Source organism: Tursiops truncatus, chromosome 4, assembly GCF_011762595.2.
Source record: "Tursiops truncatus isolate mTurTru1 chromosome 4, mTurTru1.mat.Y, whole genome shotgun sequence".
Classification (NCBI taxonomy): Eukaryota; Metazoa; Chordata; class Mammalia; order Artiodactyla; family Delphinidae; genus Tursiops; species Tursiops truncatus.
In genome coordinates this window covers 57,830,579-57,836,578 of record NC_047037.1, presented here as the reverse complement: position 1 = coordinate 57,836,578, position 6,000 = coordinate 57,830,579, and positions in this window count along the sequence as shown.

Genomic DNA, 6,000 nt, shown 5'->3' with positions numbered 1-6,000 from the left:
TGTATATATGTAGCACGTCTTTATCCATTCATCTGTCAATGGACGTTTAGGTTGCTTCCATGTCTTGGGCATTGTAAACAGAACTGCAATGAACATTGGGGTGCATATATCCTTTTGAACCATGTTTTTCTCCAGATATATGCCCAGGAGTGGGATTGCTGGATCATATGGTAGCTCTATTTTTAGCTTTTTAAGGAACCTCCATACTGTCCTCCATAGTGGCTGCACCAATTTACATTCCCATCAACGGTGTAGAAGGATTTCCTTTTCTCCCCACCCTCTCCAGACTTTTGATGATGTCATTCTGACTAGTGTGAGGTGATATCTCATTGTAGTTTTGATTTGCACTTGTCTAATAATTAGCGATGATGAGCATCTTTTCATGTGCCTCTTGGTAAAGGCCTCTTAATTCTTACTGAAGACAATATTTAAGCTATTGTTACTTGTTTCTGTGTTTTATAGGCTCCATAAGAGCAGAAATTTTTTATGCACTACTATATCCCCATTACCTGGCACGCAGAGGCCCTCAATAAATACTTGTAGAATGTCAACTGATATTGTTGCTTTAAAGCTTTCAAGAGTCTCAGTCATAAGAAAGAGAATTTAATGGTATGTGTAGTAACTGCTAGGGTTTTTTGAAAATCACCAACAAGCATCCTTAGTTCAAATTTCCTGAAGGTAAGAAACATGTTCCCAAAGCATCAGGAAAAGAGCTCTCCATGAGTCTTCAGTGAAGGTTGCTGAGTACAGACTTCTTTCTAGGGACACTTAGTTGAGGGACCATTCAAACTCTTAACACTCTCCTGAGATGGCCAACAAGCACGTAAATTAGAACCACTTGTTCATGTGGAACCATAGATCACAAACTTTGGTTTTATCCATTTTCTTGAGTTGGTATCAAAAGAAATCATCGCCTACTATTCACTTGCACTGCAGTCAAAGCACCACACATATGAACAGTTAGAATTCACTGTGACTGCCTCTGTGTGTTACATGGTACAACTTCTGCTTTGTACCAGGAAAGTCTTTTAAATGTCTGTCTGTGCCATTGTGACATCTTTGTGACAAGATGCAAGAGGTTAGGGCAAAATAAGAACGGAATAGGAGCTATTGTTGTCTTAGGAAACATCACATATCAAGTGTTGGTTAAATGAAAACTATAGTAAGAAAAGTTAAAGAATGCAATTAACCTAGTAAAATTCAGCTAAAAAATGGAATGGATGAATAAGTGAGTAAATGGACAAATAAATGGTTAATATAAAAATTCATGTGTCTGGTACCATTACTAGATCTCAGGAATCCTGTTCCTGTTCTTATCTCTGTGTTGGCAGTACATGTTCACATGTTTTAAAATGCTGTATGCTGTTTGCCTATATCACATAGGAATAACAGCCCACATTTCATAGATTTCATTTTAAAACTACTGAGGAAAATTTGATTTGCAAAGATTGTTTTCCCCCAATTCGTTTATTTATTTGTTCTCTTTTCTTTTGGTCAATTATTCCTTTATCCCATTGCCATAAGAAGTGCTAGGCTTTGGAAATACACTGGGGAGGAAAGTGCAGTCTTTGGCCTGAAGATGCAGTAGGGACTTTGCTACAAAGACTTTTATTAAAATATTGCCTGAATCATGAGAGATTTGGAAATTCTGATGTCAAAGTCCGAGTTAATTGCTAGAAAGGGAAAACTTTGTGTTGTCCTGTTTAGTAGGTTCCCACTTCACTGAGGCCACTGAAGCTGATGTATTAAAAAACTCAGACCAGAGAATTGAATGGATTCTGGTCCTCCCAGGGTGTTTCTGATAAGGCAACACATCCAAGAGCACCTAGGTCAGTAAATGCCCATTTCCTTCTTTTTCCTTCAATAATTGCTTGACTCATCTAAATATGATCTGTGGTTACTTCAGAAATTACCATTTTTCCACCATTAAAAACTGAAACATATTTCAGAAAGCAAATTTAACCTACTTTTGAGAAATATCATAATTGCTTTAGGAGTCAACACATAATTGACTTTACGTGTTTCTTTTCCTTGGTGCAATGCTTTTAATTTCCCATGTTTGTTTTAAATAAAAATAAAAACTGAAATCAGAGGAGAATTCATCATAACATGCCTTAATCATAGGAAAAGGTGAAAACATACAGGAGATATGAGAAAAATTATATTGCAAGGCAGGAAAGAAACAATAATATCCAAATGGACACTGAATGTGGAGCCCTTCAATACTTATTGCATGCAAACCTTACTCCTTACTCTTCATTGCTAAAGGTACTTACTTTAGTTGCCCAAATGAGAAGGATTTGTTGTGTACAAATTTCAGGAGATGGTTAATTTCAATAACATTTTAAAATATACATTTTTACATATATACATTTATGCATATTCATTTAAAATTACTCTTTTTCCTGTAGGAATGACTCTTGTTTTAAACTATACTGCTGAGTAGCTAAGTTTCTATGTAATGAAGCACCACTGGAGAGAACAGTCACTTGTGGCAGGTAGCAAAGAAATTTCAATAAAGTAAACTCTTAGTATTATCAAAATTATACATTTGGGGTTGTTAGCATGGCCTAGAAAAAGATGAGGACAGGCTCATCTCATTAAAAGAGAAGAAATAGTGGAATTAGCTTGAATCTAATTACAAGCCACACTATCTAATGTAAAAACATGACTGTTTTTTCACTCCCATTCATTTTGACTAGTAATTAGTTTTGGCCTCTAAAATGCCACCCTTTAATCATCCAAACACAGATGTGATTTGCCGTGCAATTTAATCTTGCTTTAATGAAGAACTAATGGACGCATCGCAAATTACTTTCCCTGTTGGAGAAAAATTCTATTTCCTGCTTTTCAAAAGATCAAGAGTATCTTGTGATAATAGCCCAAGCGGCCCTGGCAGCCTCACCGCACAGAGCAAACAAGCTCTTTTACTCAACTCCCAATTCAATGGAGAAAAAGAGGCTACAATTAGCAACAAAGCAGGGGAAACGCAGCATTACAGCCGAATCGCTTTCTGTAGCTCAACCCCCAGCAACCACTGGCTTGTTAGAGCCAGGTCTAAAGTGTCAGGCACGAACAATGCGCTGTGATAAATTACTCTCTTCAAACAGCTGCACTGCTAATTTTCAATTATACACACAAATGGCTCTCAGATTGGAAGAAAATGGAGTGCATGGGGAGAACAGTAGTAGATTTCTATGTTTGTTTGGTAGTGGGTATGGAGGCGGGAGAATGACATCTTGAAAAGAAAGCCATAGTGAGGAGTCGGTGTTTGAACTTCAGAAGATGAGCCATCCGGCATCTTAGGGAGACCTGTGGTTTCCCCGTATCGCTCTGGGCTCTAAAAGGCGTGAAATTTCGAGTTACTTTCCTTCTTGGGTTTGCTTTTTGTTTGTTTGTTTGTTTGTTTTGACCCCGTTACCCACTTTATACTGAACAGTCGCTACTGACCTGGCTACTCTGCCTTGGGAAGTCCATTAAGAATCACAAAGGCTCGGTTCCCTGGGTACCCCTGCCATCGCTGTACCAAATCCCCACAGACGCTTCCGTCTCCTTTCTTCCTTCCTTAGTTTCCCACCAACCTAACTGTACTTCACCCCTTACTGGTTCATTCGCTCCCATCCGCTGCTATTCCTCAGAGAAGGAGTCCAATGCTTTATGCATATTCTCTGAAGAGATAATTCCCCCACCCGCATAAAAAAACATTATCCCTCTTAGAGGAGAGAAAAATTTTAGGAATTTCAGGGGTTTTTTGTTTGTTTTTTTCCTGAACAAGATTTTGCCTTCAGGGATACTAAAATTTGGTCATGCATACTAAAATTTCTCTCTCAAATGAAAACAGGTGTCATGAAATATTCCTTCTTATTTGGTTTTTGGTGCAGAGGTAGAGTGTAAATTAACACACATGATTATTCTGTTTTCTTTACCTGTGTGTTTTCCCTGTGTCCTAAGTGTCAGCCTGTTTTTCAGTTGATTTTGAAATTATAGTTTGGGGAGGTACATTCTGCTGGACCAAATCCTACTCTTTCAGGAAGGATTCCGGGTGAACCTGTGCCCAATTCCGCCCCACCCCAGACCATTAGCACCTTTGTGGACGGTATGTCCCCCGCCCCCTCCTATTTTTCAACTGTGGCTACTTCCCAAGAACCAAAGGCAAGATTGGCTTTTTTATAGAGGCACTAGCTAAAGCTCTGAATGATGACATGAATTTACATTCTTATAGAAAACATGAAGCCAGTTCCTGTTGAACCTGTTTCTGTCTTATTCCACGCAGCAGGATACAGCCACAAGTGTGGGACACAGGGTTCTTCCTTTAGCTCACTTTCTTGGAAATCGGTTTGCGATCACGGGAGCGGCTCTTTTATCTTGCAGCAGGGATGGTGTGGTTGTTACTGTATTTTTCTTCTTGAAGACGCCACAAATCTCCTGCCACTATTAGCCTCTGCTCATTGTGTTCAATGACAAGGATGCACTCACCTTTGGCGGAGCGGTCTGGATAGACAGGCCCCTATTTTACTGTGCTGATTCAACCCAGGGCTTCTTTTGACTTTCCACAGCCCGAAAGAAGACAAACGAATGGGTCTCATCTGCTTAAGGGCCACACATTAACATGACACAATCATTTGGCCAGAAGAAGATAATGGCCATTAAAATGTTCTGATTTCTAACCATTTTCTAGAAGATTGAATGTAATGTAAATTAATGTTCAAAAAAGGAGCTTCCAAAATGGAATTTGTTTTAAAAAGAGCAACCGTTTTCGAAGGATAGGGTAAACTCTTTTAGAGTAGTCTTCCTCAGCAAGGAAAAGCTGTGAGCATTATATATTTGAATTAGGAATATTACCATTCAGAAAAGACTATGTGGAAAATTTTAAATGCCCGTCCATTAGAAGTTACTTTTCTTGATGCAGTTGGGGAAGGCTACTGGGAGGTGGGGGATGGACGTGATAGTAAGTGGAAATGCAGTACTTTTTTTTTTTTTTTTTTTTTTTGCTGAAGTGGGATTTTACTCCTTCTACTTTATAATCGTTACAGAAATTTAAACCTCAAACCATTTCAGCCCAAGCTTATACTAAGCTTGTTAGTGGTTTCTGATGCTGTGGACGATAATGCTGCAGCATTACCATAAATCAGCAGAATTAACTATGATCTTCAGAAGCATGCTTGAAAGTGGGTGACAGAAGTCTGCAATTTGGTGCTCTGAATATTATGATAACATTCTATATTAAATGTTCATAATCTACTTAAAGCTGAGCTTCAAGTACATTTTGTATTTGTGCTTTGCCCAATATTAAAAACCAGTAACCATTATGATGATCCATGTGAGGCTTCATTATTTGAAAATGCAAAATGTAAAAATACGTGGTCATTTATGTACCAATGGACCTTTCTGATAATTTTTAAAAGTGTTGGTTTGTTTTTCATTCATATGTAGTTATTGCTTTGTCCATTTAAGAATCGGCTTAAATTTGTATTTTTATCATATTACCATTAACAAGGAAAATGATGATTAGATTCAAATACATTTCAAATACTACATTGTAAACTTATAAAAGATGTATTATTCACTCTACCTTTTACATCAGATGTCAGTTTTCATATAATCTTATGCCTCAAAATGATCCATATTAGACACTGAGTCCCAGAAAGTAACTCTCTACTTTGAAGTAAACAGTAATTAATGTCAATAACATGTTTTTTTGCACAACGCCCCCAAGACCTATATTCTCTGACTTGGTCCCAGAATGACCTCTTTATGAGCGAACTGAGGTTTATTTCTTTATTGCCCCTGTTATTCTACGCTAAATTGCACATATACCAAAGCATGTTGATCAATGCTCTAGGGGTGGGAAGAAAATATTGAGGCAAGTCATTCTTAGTAAATGGATAGAAAGTGAATTGTTTTACAATGTTGAAAAAATACACTTGTTCATTTCTTGAACTGAAACCACCACCTAGCCATTTAAGCTTACCTCTAAATAGCACCTCCAATAACGGTTAT